General features: G+C 38.0%; 1 protein-coding gene across 2 annotated transcripts in view; it reads left to right on the plus strand.

The window, feature by feature from the left end:
• CDH12 (cadherin 12) overlaps positions 1-13,397 on the plus strand; it is a 532,349-nt gene that overhangs the window by 111,473 nt on the left and 407,479 nt on the right. Inside the window, exon 1 of one of the 2 annotated variants that reach the window (XM_063162433.1) lies at positions 2,939-3,076. The exons of the other annotated variant lie outside the window; for it this stretch is intronic. The gene's annotated coding sequence lies outside the window, so the exon portion shown is untranslated. Of the gene's footprint in view, positions 1-2,938; positions 3,077-13,397 lie in introns of those variants that run through there. 2 annotated transcript variants of the gene reach the window in all.

A 13,397-nucleotide genomic window follows, 5' to 3' on the forward strand; every position in this document is an offset into this window, starting at 1 on the left:
CTGGTTCTTGAGAACCAGCAGGTACCAGAACCAAGCCTGACCTTCAGGGCTCCTCTGCTCTGCCACACTGCTTGCAAGGTGTCATCTGTGTTTGGTGGGAGACACAGGGAATGCTGACTTGTTAAATGTGTTTGTGGCTCCCCCCAACCCTCTGTCTGTAAGAATAGGCTGCCCAACATTACCTGAAGTTTCTACTTGTTGGCTGATGATTTCTCCAAATGTTATTAATTTTGTGATTTAGCACTTTGAAGAGTTACCCTTCTTACTTTCTCACTCCCCCCAGAAACTAATTACTCTGCTGCTTTCCTACTTTCCTTGGTGGATGTAGAAGGGAGAAACTACTCTGATGCCCAGACTGGTTGACAGTAGCAACATCTCCAGGTTACTTGAACCTTCTTTCTCCTTTGTTTTCTCGCACCAATCTCTCTCTGTAAGTTCTGGAAAAATACTTTTATTCCTGCTTCATAGCAGTATCTGTGAAAAGGAGAAATATCAAGATAGAGCCTGCTAAACTTTGATTTCTCTGAATGCCTAGTTTCTATATGTTCTATAGAGGCGTCATTTTAAATTTCATTTATGATTTTGAAGGTATCAGACCATTGTTCTGACATTTTTTTGTTATAATTGCCTGTACCAAGTGTGCTCGAGCATTCCATTTGCATTCCTAATATCTGACAACCAAACTCATTAACTTGTCTGTGGAGAAGTCCAAGATTCATGCTAACAAAAAGGGAAAGAAAAATCACTGAGAAATTCAAGAATGGTTCTGGAGGTTTCTTATCCTCTGTTCACTGGGAACACAAGTTGTAATACTCATGTTACATTTCATGTACTATCATCTTGCTTGTTTTGTAACAGAAGCAGTGTAGTGGCGCTGGGGAAATGTCATCCATTTGCTAGCTATTTCCGTTTCCAAATCATTGACTGCATAGACCCATGAGATTTTTCTGTTTAAAAATAGCTGTGGTTGTTTTGAGGAATAACTTTTAAACTTTATTTCCGATTGCTTAATTAGTTTCTAAATCAAGATATTTGCCCCTTAGAAAACTACCTAGCACACAGCTGGGGACATGAAGCTAAATAATTTATATCCTTATGTGTAATTACAAATAAATTAATATTCCTTTAGGAAAGATCTAATTATATTATTTTTGAAAACTGAAGTTAATTAAGCCCATTTTCATTTACTCCTTTTCCTTCCCCTTGCCGCCCCCCCCCAGTTTTATGTGTGTTTGCTAAAAAGTACCTCTACTGGATTAAAGGAGTGAGATTTCTTTCTCCTCTACCCTTTTCCCCTTTACTGGAGCCATGCTGGCTTGAGTCTATCAAATCATATTTATCCAACTGTTCTGCCATCCTATCTTTAATAAGATTCTCTATCAGTTTACTCAGTAATAGGACAAATCTCACCAGGCTGTAAATTTTAGATTATTTTTTAGCAGCATTATTTAAAATTAGGTACTGCATTATTATTTTCTTCATTATTCATCAGCAATTTAAGTGCTTCTCTAAGGATATTATGCAGATTTCTGTTTCAGCACTTTTTAAAATATTTTTTTGTTTGATGCTGCAGTTTGTTCTCAACCTTTTCTCAAGTACCACCCAATCTTTAATCCTCGTCTACTGTAGATAAAACTTGTTTGTCTGATGTTAAGTCACTGGTTTTAAACTAGTGATTTGAAGAGTAACATCTGCATCCATAAGGGATACATCAGAAAGGAGTCTTTATTGACCAACATTTACATTTCCAGTGGAAGGCTCAGCATTTTATTGTGGAAATATTGTGAACACACACTTCAGTAAAGCCCTTTACAATAACTGGTTTGAGCAATTTCTCTCTTCTTCTGGTCTTTGCACTTTATAGCTTATTGTGCATTTAGAGTTTGTATTTCCATTTGGAAAAGAAAATGCAATGTGAATACAGTCAAAGATGAAACAGAAGGTAGTTAACTGCAAGGCCAAAATTTTCACACTTGTGCCCACATGGAGCAATGCAGATGATCCGATTTACTTAACTTTAGTCATATATAGCCTCATTTGTGTGCATAGTAGAAAAAAAATGCTTTAAATTGACTCACAAGCACTTTCACACTAGCTCCTTATTAAAATTTTATTTGAAATATAATTTTTACAAATTAATCTTGAAGCAATATTTTTATTAAAAGAAAAAGTGGGGGCATGTGTTCTGATAGAGTTAGTGTTTCAGCTTGGTTTCAACTGAAGTTGTTCTCACTGCTTTACCACAAATATGTTTTCATTGCTGCTTATGTTAAACTTAGCACACCTGTATCATGCACAGTCTTTTGCTGGAAATTAATGCCTTTTAACTTAATGGGTTTGCTTATGATACTTGATTTTGTATCAATCATATTCAGTTTAATTTGCATGTATAGAGCTAAACTTTTTAACACCATATTAATATGCAGTATCTGGATATTTGTGAGCAAGGGGATTAGCTGCAAAGTCAAAAGTAGCAGGAGGGGGATTACTTGTTTTTTATCTGTATATGGACCAGAAGGCTTGAATTTTAGGATTCCTTGCTATGTCCAAAATATGATGATAAATCAGAATATCTTTATTCTGTCCTCTGATTCTGGAGGAAAGGAAAAAAATATTTGGTCATGAGGAGTTCTGAATATTCTGCTGTTACAGGTAGATAACTGCATGGCCACCAGATGCCTGTCCAGATGCTCTCTCACTCCCTCACTGGGAGAGATGCTGCCATGGAAGACTGTGGGTTTAAGCAGCGGGTGGAATCCCTTAGGAGTTACTATCAGGCAAAACAGATTTGACTGTGGGAGAAGTTGTATCACCATTTTAAATAGATCTGAGCTGTAAGGAACAAAGACAGAGTTTAGAACAACACTTTTCTTGCCCTGCCCTTTCCTGGGCTGAGCCTCACTCCAAGCTTTTTGATGCATCCTCAGGTGGCCCCGGTGCAGTGTGGGGGATTGGATTGTGGTCAGCCCAAAACAGCTCCTCTGCATCTCCTTTCTCCTCATACTTCTGCCTGCTCCACCTGGGTACCTTCCACAGCCTGGAGCTCCTCTTCCCTCTCTCCCCTTGGGATTTGGAGGTACAGTTCCCAGTCTCATTTGTTCTGGGTAAACTGAGTCATGTGTCTTAATATGTGGGGGTTTTTGGTAGGGAGGATAACATTTCCTGCTTTCAGACATTGCTTTATTTGATTTAGGGGCACTTTTACTGTAGTGAAGGAAGAAGCACTTGAATTCTTGCTTTCTGACACCACCTGTGTCGAGAACTGCATGCAAATAAAGAAGACGACTTTAGTTTCTAGACCTAAATTCTGCCCTTTGGGTGTTTCTTTTAATCTTTGTTTGTTTTGGTCAGGTTGTTGTTTTGGGCTTTTTATGAACTGTTGGTCTGTTTTTAAACAACTCACATTGCAATTATGCTGCTTTAAATTCAAGGTCTCTTCAATGAAAATGGTGTTTTTACTCTGTAGGTGATAAAACCTCTTTTCTTTCTTAAAAAAAACCACTTTAGGACTAAAGAGCTTGTATCAAATTGCAATTAGAAAAGTGAAAAGCTAGATGTAGCTTAATGAGTAAATGAAGAGTTGGATAATGGTTGTCCCTTGTAAGAGATTTTAATGTGGAAAATACTCTTTAATCATCTGATGATTATAGAAGAAGAGTGGTAATCTGTGCCACTTTGATGCCCTGGCAAGGTAATTTACTGTATTTTACTTTCTTGCTGTGAAACTGAATAGCCTCATTCTGTGCCCACACAGCAATCTGAAACATCTGGAGTCTGCTGTATTCAGAAGTCTTTTTTATTTTCAAGTGTTCATCCCAAATTGAGTGAATGGAGAGCGGGTGCTTTCTGCTGCTGATGCACAGAAACGTACAGGGCCGTGGATGTAGTTAGGTATAGGATTATTGCAAGGTACATTTTGTAAGCACTTTGCTTTTCAGAGAATCTTTATGCTTATTTCTGAAAGCTGTTTTTTTCTAGGAAGTGAGCCAAATGCTTCGACTGGCTGTCTCAAAATGAAAAGCAGCAGCCCCCACCAAACGCTTTTCTGGTGCCACAGTGAATGAACATGCCTTTAAAGCTAAAGGCTCTGAAGTGTTGTGGCACTTTCTTCACATAGTGAAATACATAAGGGGTTAAGCTTTTAGATTCTCCCTTCTGTATCTAAGTGACAAACTAAGGATGGGTGAAGAACCAGTCTGTGTGTGATCATCCCCCTGTTTGTTATAGAGGGAAAGGAAAGGAAAAGAGGCTTCTCACCTTTGTTCCACAAGAGTATCTTCTTAATATCTAGTATAAACCTACTGTCAGCTTAAAATACTATCCCTTTTTCTATGCTGTTGTGAAAAGTCCCTCTCCAGCTTTTTTGTAGGCCCTTTGAGTTACTGAAAGGCCACAGTTAGGTCACCCTGAACCTCTTCTCCAGGCTGAACCTCAGCTTTCTCAGCCTTCCTTCATAGGAGAGGTCTACAACCATCTTGACATCACTCCACTAGACTAGCTCCAACAATCCCATGTCCTTCCAATGTTGGGGACCCCAGAGCTGATGCAGCACTGCAGGTGGGGTCTCACCAGAGCAGAGCAGAGGGACAGAATCCCTTCCTTGGCCCTGCTGCCCACACTGCTTTGGATGCAGCCCAGGACTTGTTTGGCTTTCTGGGCTGGGAGTTCATATTGCCAGGTCGTGTCCAGCCTCTCATTCACTAACACCCCAAGGCCTTCTCATCAGGGCTTTTCTTGATCTGTTCATCCCCCTGCCTTGATAGTGGATTGTCTCAACCCAGGTACGCCACCTTGCACTTGGCTCTGTTAAATTTCATGAGCCCCCTTCTCAAGTTTGCCCAGGTCCCTCTGGATGGTGTCCCATCTGCCAGGTGTGTCAACTGCACCACTCAGCTTGGTGTTGGGTGCAAAACTGCTGAGGGTGCACTCCATCATGGTTATGATGAAAATGAGTTAAATATAAATATATGGATATATTTCTCACATTGTTTTCTAAGTATTTTCCGGCTGCTTTTTTATTTTTAAGGATTTCTTTAGTGTCAAGTCCTGTGTTATGATGTTATGACTCTTCTACTGCAAGTGTTTACTTTGTGTGTATAACACTATAATCTTATGGCTGCTAATTGTTCTTGTAGAATTTTTCTGGTAGAACCCATTAAAAAAAATTCCAAAGCAACCAAAACATCTAAGCCATCTCTGTGTGTAAGAATATCTGTTACTAGGCTATCTGAAAACCTGTGAAGGACACTTTTATGTTATGATGACAAGATAAAGTTAACCTTTGAAAGACTGATCATGTTTGTCATTAATGGAAGCCTAATTAGATGGTTATCATGTATGTAAAGTCAAAAGAAGCGCTCTGATTGCATTTTTATTATTTAATTATCATAACTGCTTCTAGAATAGTACGTAGATGGTAGATTTTCTAAAACATTGTTTAAAAAAATAGGAAAAGAAGGAAAGTCAAAGCAGAGATTTCACAAAGTTATGGATTCAAACACCTGGGGTTTTATTGTGGGCTGGTTTTTTTCTTTTTTTCCCTCTCCTTTTGCCCTCTGTGCTTTAAAGAAAACAATGGCTGTGCAGAGTTTTGGTTGAAAAAGCAAAAGCTGTGTAATGAGAATACTATAGTTATCGTAGTGCAATTCCATTGTACTGCTGTGTCCGTGTCCCACTTTTCCAATAAATCATAATAACCAGCTGACAATGCAAATATCGCAGCATGTTGTCTGGGAAATATTCTGATTAGTTTGTAACTTGCAAAGGCTCCTCTCACTCTTGAGTTTTTCTCTCATGGTTGCTATTTTTCCCTGATACTTTGTGTCATAAGAGATACTGAGATTGCAGCGGCCATAATTCTGGTTCAAAGGTGGTTGCAACAGATCAGATTTGTTGTGTTTCAGGGCTTTGGGGAGTATGCTGTTAATACAGAAGATTTTTTTTTTTTACCATCTTTTCTTACAGACTATCTATAACTAGATTTTTAAATCCCTGTATAGAGCTTTGATTTTAAATATCACACAAAGACAAAAATGTATATTAAAGCACTGTAGGAACATACAGTCTACATATGTTTGTAATGTGTCTGGAATTTTTTAATTTCTGTAGAGGAAAAAACATTGTTAAATTTTAATTCTTGTATTTTTTTTCCTTTTATTTTTCTCACAGAAATAACAAGGTTCTTGCTCTCGAAAGTATGGATTTATATATTTTTTTTTTACTTAATATATTTTGTGTCTTACTGCCGTCATGATTTCTGTGTAATAAGTCATGGTGGTCTTTTCTGGGAATTTACTGTGTGCTGAAAGCCTGTATTCTCTGATGTAATGAAAATATGAGACTTTGACTCCAACATAAAGCTTGGAAATATGTGCTAGGGTTGTGGAAAAAATGAATAGAAAAGGTTAAAAGTATGGATCTAAAAAATCTATTTAAATAGATCTTTTCTGGTCTAAAAGTTTAACTAGAATTACAATGTTTGAAGTTATCACAGCATCTTATAGGGTGACCACAATGAAAGATCTACCAAAGCTTCTAGAATTGTTGTCCATTGTGAAAAACCTTAGATAAGACAAAGTAATCAGCTCATGTGGTCATGTTAATTTTCTGACCTCCTTCTCTTGAGGTGTTTAGTTTTATTATTGAAATCACACAAACATCAATTTTTTCAAAATAGTTTGTCCAGATAAACTTGTAGTATTTGTGTTCTTGCATACATAATTAGTATTTATTGCATATGTTTTGGCTAGGAATCCAGTTTAAGCATCTAGATTATATTTCTCACTCTGCCACAAATTTCTCAAGCTGTCTTGAGTAAGTAATTTAACTTTCCTATAGCTCAATCTTCAATCTAATGTGATAGATTATCATTTAATAAATATTCTTCCCATTGTGAGAGAATACGCTCTGTAACTGTGCTTACTATGGGTTCCAAAATGTTTAGGAAGTGTGGGATAGATCCACGTGCCAGAGGTGGATGGGTAAAGAAGTAGTTATGTGCCCCAGTATGACAAATGAGTTCAAGCAAACAGCCTTTTCCCAGTATATATTTGAAATGTTTGGAGAGTTCTGCTAGCTTTGTATTAATTGTAGGCCCTTTGCAATGTTAACAGAGTAGGTTTTGTTTTTAGGGAAAAATATCAACTCTACTTGTTTTCAGAGGATTACAGTATCACCATCTGCTCATCATGAAAGAAATTTTAGCTTGTAAGTATTTACTTTGTAGGGGAAGACAAATTTCATAAAATTATGGAGGTGAAATATGGAGACACTACAAATTCACTGTATTGCAAACCATAGAGTGAATAGTTTGGGTTGGAAGGGACCTTTAAAGATCATCTAGGCCAACCTCCTTGGCATAAGCAGGGACGTTTTCAACTAGATAGGTTTTCTCAGTCTGACCCTGTCCAGTGGGGCACCTTCCACTTCTTTGGACAACCTATTTCAGTGTTTTACCAGCCTCATTATAAAAAAATTTCTTCTAATACTTACAGTGAATTTGTCCTCTTTTAGTTTAAAACCTTTACCCCATGTCTTCCCAGAGCAGGACCTGCTAAAAGTCCTACCATTATGTTATTTCCTTATGGAAGTGTACTTGGTTTTAAACTTAAAAAGGGAATGGTTTTTGCTTCATTTATTAGAGTATAAATAAAAATCCCATTCCTGGGTAAATGTTTTTTTTTTCTCCTACTTTTCTCAAGATGCATTCCTGGCAACAAACAGATAAAGTTATTAGAAAAATCTACAAAGAGCAACTGCTTCACTACCAAAATATAAAAAGAAATTCAGCAGAAAAAGCAATTTAATTGGGAGAGAGCTAGTGGGCAAAGAACTGGAAGGAAGGCCCCATGCTTCAAGATTTCTCTGAGGAAAGAATCTAAAAGAAAGCCAGGTTTTTTTAGAAAGAACCATGGGCACATCTGAACATTTTAGATAAATGTTTTATTGGATGAATCCCATTCTAGTAGCATATGCTGGCAGCAGGGGTTACGACTGAACTACAGCAAATGCCAAGATTTAGTTAAATATGTTTCAGAATGGCTGGGCTGGACTCTAATTGCCTACTGTAAAAATAAGAAATTGCCATGTCTGGTGTTGTGGTTTAAACCCAGACAGCAGCTGAACGCCACTCGCTCAGCCCCCAGCCTGGGGTGTGATGGGAGAGAGAATTGCAAGGGTCAAACTGAGAGCTCATGGGGTGAGACAGGGACAATTTAATAGGGAGAGAAAAAGCCATGCTCTCCTGGCTCTGGCCAGGCCAGAGTTAATTTGGGTTAAAGAAGGGGCAGAGCTAGGACATGGCAGCAATTCTATATCACTTCACATCATTCTCTGGGGATAAGGAAGGGGCTCCCTCTGGGTTAGGGTAGCATGGTGGTGATTGGATCAGAGTCCATGGTGACAATTTTCATTCGGATTTCTTGCCTCTCTCTTTTACACTTTTGTTATTAATATTGTTGCTGTTAGTGTTCATTTTCTTGTCTCATTGCTGTTTCCAGTAAATTGTATTTATCTCAACCCTTGAGCTGTACCTATTGTGCCTCCAATTCTCATCTCCAGCCCATTGTAGGGTGAGGGGAGGGGGAGTGGGTGAGTGGTGCATAGTTTCAGTGGGAACACTAAAATGGAGAATACTGTTCCTAAACCATGATGCACACATGAGCAAAACAAGTAATTCATTCCCTATTTCCTATGGGCAGGCAAGTGCTCAGCCATGATGCACAGAGCAGGGCCCCATCACTTACAACAGTGACTTGGGAAGACAAATCCCATCACTCTTCCCTTCTCCTCTGCTTTGTTTATTAAGCATGGAATATCTCTCTGATCAGTTGGGATCAGCTGTCCTGGCTGTGTGCCCTCCCAACCTCTTATGCATCCCCCAGCCTCCTTGCTGCTGGTGTGAGAAGCAGAAAAGCCTTGGTGCTGTGTAAGCTCTGCTCAGCAGTAGTGAAAACATTCTGGTTATTGGCACTTTCCACCACAAAAACATAGCCCCATACCAGCTGCTGTGCAGAAAATTTTGCTCAATTGTAGCCCAAACCAGTATAGCTGCTGATACTGGAAGCAGCAGCATCCGGAATTTGTACATTCAACACAGCAGAGTATCCAAAAGGGTCATGGATAGGCAGCTCACCTGCTGCTCGCTGTAACATCTTGTGCTACTTCTTTGAAAGTTGGGTGCCCACCTACATTTTTGCATCTCCTCTGAGTTTGTGGAGATGGGCCTGTGATGGGCAGATGCCTCCTGGGATGGATCTGAGTGCAGCTGAGTGCTCCCATTCCTGCCATTGCCTCTGAGCTCCTTTGTGGTTCTGGGGATTAGCTTTATCACACAACCTAGCAGTAATGAATGCAGCATAATGCCTTGTGAATAGCAGGCTGTGTTTGCTAGTTAGTTATAATGGAGGATTACTGTTATACAAGTTGCAATGTATGCAAGTCTCCAGAGAGGAAGATGTCCCAAATTGAAATAATTGTAAGTTAGATTGTTTTGCTGACAATATTATGTTGCTTGCCCTTGTCTTGTCCTTAAAATACTCTTCATAACTGATCCTTTTGACTTCTGGTTTTAATGATTTTTCTTCAGAATACTCAAACTGTAGATTGTCTTTCACAAATGAGTTTGTAAAAGGGGAATTAAATTCACTTTGTTCTCTTTACTCTTCCCTAGCTATCTGTAATGCTGGTTATTTACAAGGTTATGCTGTGTTCTACCAATTGTTGAGTTATTCTGGCATGACATTGTTTCATGTAGAAGTTTTGCCTGGTATAAAGTCAGCAGGAAAACAAGTTTAGACAGTTCTGTGATTCAGAGCTTTAAAAGGATCAGTCTCCAGTGCACAAAACTGCCTGTCACTGTTGCAGCAAGATGAAGCTGAATGGGCCCTGAGAGAGAAGGATAAGTGCTCTTTATTGGGGAATCGAGACCCTTCTGTAAGGTGCCAACCAACTGGGAACACACAGCATGAGGATATATGCCCTGCAGATGTAACTCTTATTTTTGTGTTTTGTTTGATTTCAAAAATCAGTGACAGGGTGATAGGCAATGGAAAAGATTATAATTCAGTAAGTGCCCTTTTGGCTAATGTAATATTTAAAAAAACAGAAAAAAGGAAAAGCTTCCAGAATCAGAGAAGCTAAAACAGTCAGCTGGTGTGCTATCCCAGGATTTTAGCTGTAGTCATTGAGCTGCGTTCTCAGTTTGTCTGTTTGAGATGGGCATAAGAATTTATCTGCTGGTTGGTGAGTGTTTGGTTCCCTGTTGGTTATCTGCAAGGAAACACATAGTTTTTATAAGCAGGTAATGTAAAACAAAGGAAATACTCAAAAGTGCTTATGGGAAGGCCTTTATGAGTTGAGCTTGACTAATTATATTCAGCTGGTTGTGGGGAAGTAGAGATGTGAAGCTTTCACTGGTGGATGCCAGTCTCTGGAATATGTGTTTAAATAGGTTTGAGTATGTGGGGAACTGCCTTTTCTCAAACTCTACCTACGTCTTATCATTGGTATGAGAAGCCATGGTGAAAATATTGATTAAAACCAGCTTGTAACTGAAGTATATCCCTTCAGTAACTGTATTTGTCAGATCTCCCCTTCTATGAGGTGTTCAGGGGGTTTTAGAGGGAGGTAGAAGTGTTAAAACACAGCTACGTCTTACGCTATTTAAATCTGCACAGATGATAAAGATTTAGTACTTTTCAATCTTTTTTATAAACTCATGTCCACAAAAAGTTGGAGTCAGTGTAATTTTAACATTCATATATTCTGGTAGCTTCTTATTAATGGGTTTCTTTCAAACTATCTTAGAGCAATCCACCAACAAACAGGGATGAGAGGTAGTGATGGGTGTTGCAGAATGAGAATGTGAGCAAAGAGCTCAATGTTCAGATGAAAGGATTTTTATGTAAGTATATCTCATTCAGGCTTAACTGCTTGAAAATTAGCCATTATTCCAGCATCTTCATAGGTTGGCTTTTTAGCATTTTAGCTTATAATGGGCAATCTGTGACTACCCTTAAATGATCTAAAAAGGGGTCTGGGAGTTTGGCTGTGTATTTGATGTAATAGATGTATCAATGGCTACAGAGGTAACTGCTATTACCAGTTTAATCTGCAAATCCAGTGTTTTCAGACTCTCTGCTTATAAGATTGCAGTGCTGTAATCTTACAAATTAAAGTCGTATTAATAAATTTATTAAAGTCGTAAAAATAAATTTAGACTTTGAAAACATCAGTTAGAAGAGCTGGATGGTGCCTTCTGAACAGGTTCCAGCCACTAGTGGTTTTAAAAAAAACTGGAATCTGCAAAATTTTTATAGCAGTTAGTTTTACAGAGAACATTATAATAATATTTATGTGACTTGTTAGAATTTTCTGAAAATTGTTAAAAATCCAAACAACTAAGTTTCCACAACTTAGTATCAAAGCCCCTTAAAATACCTTCTTTTTTTTTCTTCCTCATATCTCATTAATTGTTTGAAAAAGTTTTCAGAGACTCACTTGATGATATCCCACCTATAATGAAAAAAAGTGCTCTGCAGATGGAGGTGTCTTGAAGAGATCTCAAAAGGTCATATTGTCATTATCCCTACTTAATGAAAACAGGAGAGGAGCTTTGTTTGGGTATTTAAACAGCCACTTGCAGCATACATATGTTTTTTCTGTTGAAATCTTGGAATAACTACGTGCTGTAAGATGCAAAGTCCACTAATTAGTGTTAATAAACTTCAAAGACAGCAGCATAGGAAAGTGTGTGGTACAAATGTAATTACAAGCTGTTATGATAGTTTACAAAAATATGTATGTGCTTTATGTTGCTTTCTGCTTTGATTTTTCCGTGGAGGTTACAACACATAAAATTGTCTCCAGAGATTTTCTCTTGCTGCTGAGAAAGCACATCTCATACTTACTATGCAGCTTTCTAATTCTCCACTGTTTCCTTTCCTTTGGGTATTAGCTTTTATCCTGTAAAAATGGGGGTTTAACATTCTGAGTCTTAAATGTTGGAACAGTTCTGCCTGCCACCTATTTTCCCCACTGTATTTTATGCACCAAGTGGTTTGTAACTCAGCATGGCTTGTGTTTCCAGCACTAGCTGGATTCCAGCACTGTCAGAAATAAGCTGTGCTCTGACTGTGAGCGACAGCTGCAGTTGTGCCACTGTTTGCTGCTTACAATGAATGTTGGGAAAATAGAAATATTCTTGCCTTCCCTGAGGTAAAAAAAATGACTGGCAAATTGGTGTTGTGTTTGAATATGAAGCAGTCATACAAGTTCAGGTCTCCCCATTTAGCAAGATTCACATTAACAGTCCAGGGAAATAACTCTTGCATTAATGTTAACAAAATTTAACTATGTAAAATACACAAGTCTTCAGTGCTAAGGAATGTACAGGATTGGACAGAACCATCTTTTATGATGTCCAGTTTTTCATAGCTGTAATTTTACATGTAAAATTTTCCCTATCATTATTATTGATGTATTCTGTTCAAAAAATTATTTATGCGAAAACATAGGTTTGGAATTCTAATATTCCAAAAATTAGTTTTTCTGTTTCCCTATGCAATTATTTAATAGTTCTATTACCTGAGAAAAGAATAAATAATAATTGGAGTTTGTTTTGTTTTGTTTATTTTTTGGTATAACATATCTAGTTAGACTTGGCTGGAGTAGCTTTATGTCATCTTTTTTGCCAAAGGAACAATTCCATGATATGATAAGATACAGCTGGTCATGCTATCAGATATGTTGATGAGTGGCAAGTGATATTTAGATTTAGGACAAGGTTGTTTTCTTCTCTTAACCATTATCTGCCGCATGTCATAATGCCTTAGCCCATCTAGGACATGGACATGCCTGATGCTTGCCTTGCCTTTTTTTTTTTTTTTTTTTTTTTTTTTTTTTTTTTTTTTTTTTTTAAATCAATGGAAAACCAGAATCTTATCTTGCAAGGCTTTTTTGATTTGGGTATATTATGTCGTTCTGGATGTACCCATCTCATTCTCTAGCTGTAGAATGAAAATGCCATTACCAGTAACTGAAAAAGGAAATACGAGTATGCTGTATTTTACAGAGGTATTGTTGAGAGCTGAATAAACAAAAAGCTGAATAAACTAGAATCACAAATGGATTTGGGTTGGAAGAGAATTATGGTCATCTAGTTCCAGTGTCTAATGATCATCTAGTTCAACCCCTGACGTGGGCAAGGACACCTGCCACTAGAGCAGGTTGCTCAAAGTTCTGCCTCAAACACATACAGAGGTGGGGCATCCACAAGTTCTCTGGTCCATTTCTGTCCTAGTGTCTCATGACTTTCATTGTGTAAAATTGAACGAGTAAACAAAACCTAATAAAATACCCCAAAATTCCCAACAAACAAATTCCTTCCTTGTATCCTA

The sequence above is a fragment of the Melospiza melodia genome, chromosome 1 (genome assembly GCF_035770615.1).
Source record: "Melospiza melodia melodia isolate bMelMel2 chromosome 1, bMelMel2.pri, whole genome shotgun sequence".
Taxonomy (NCBI): Eukaryota; Metazoa; Chordata; class Aves; order Passeriformes; family Passerellidae; genus Melospiza; species Melospiza melodia.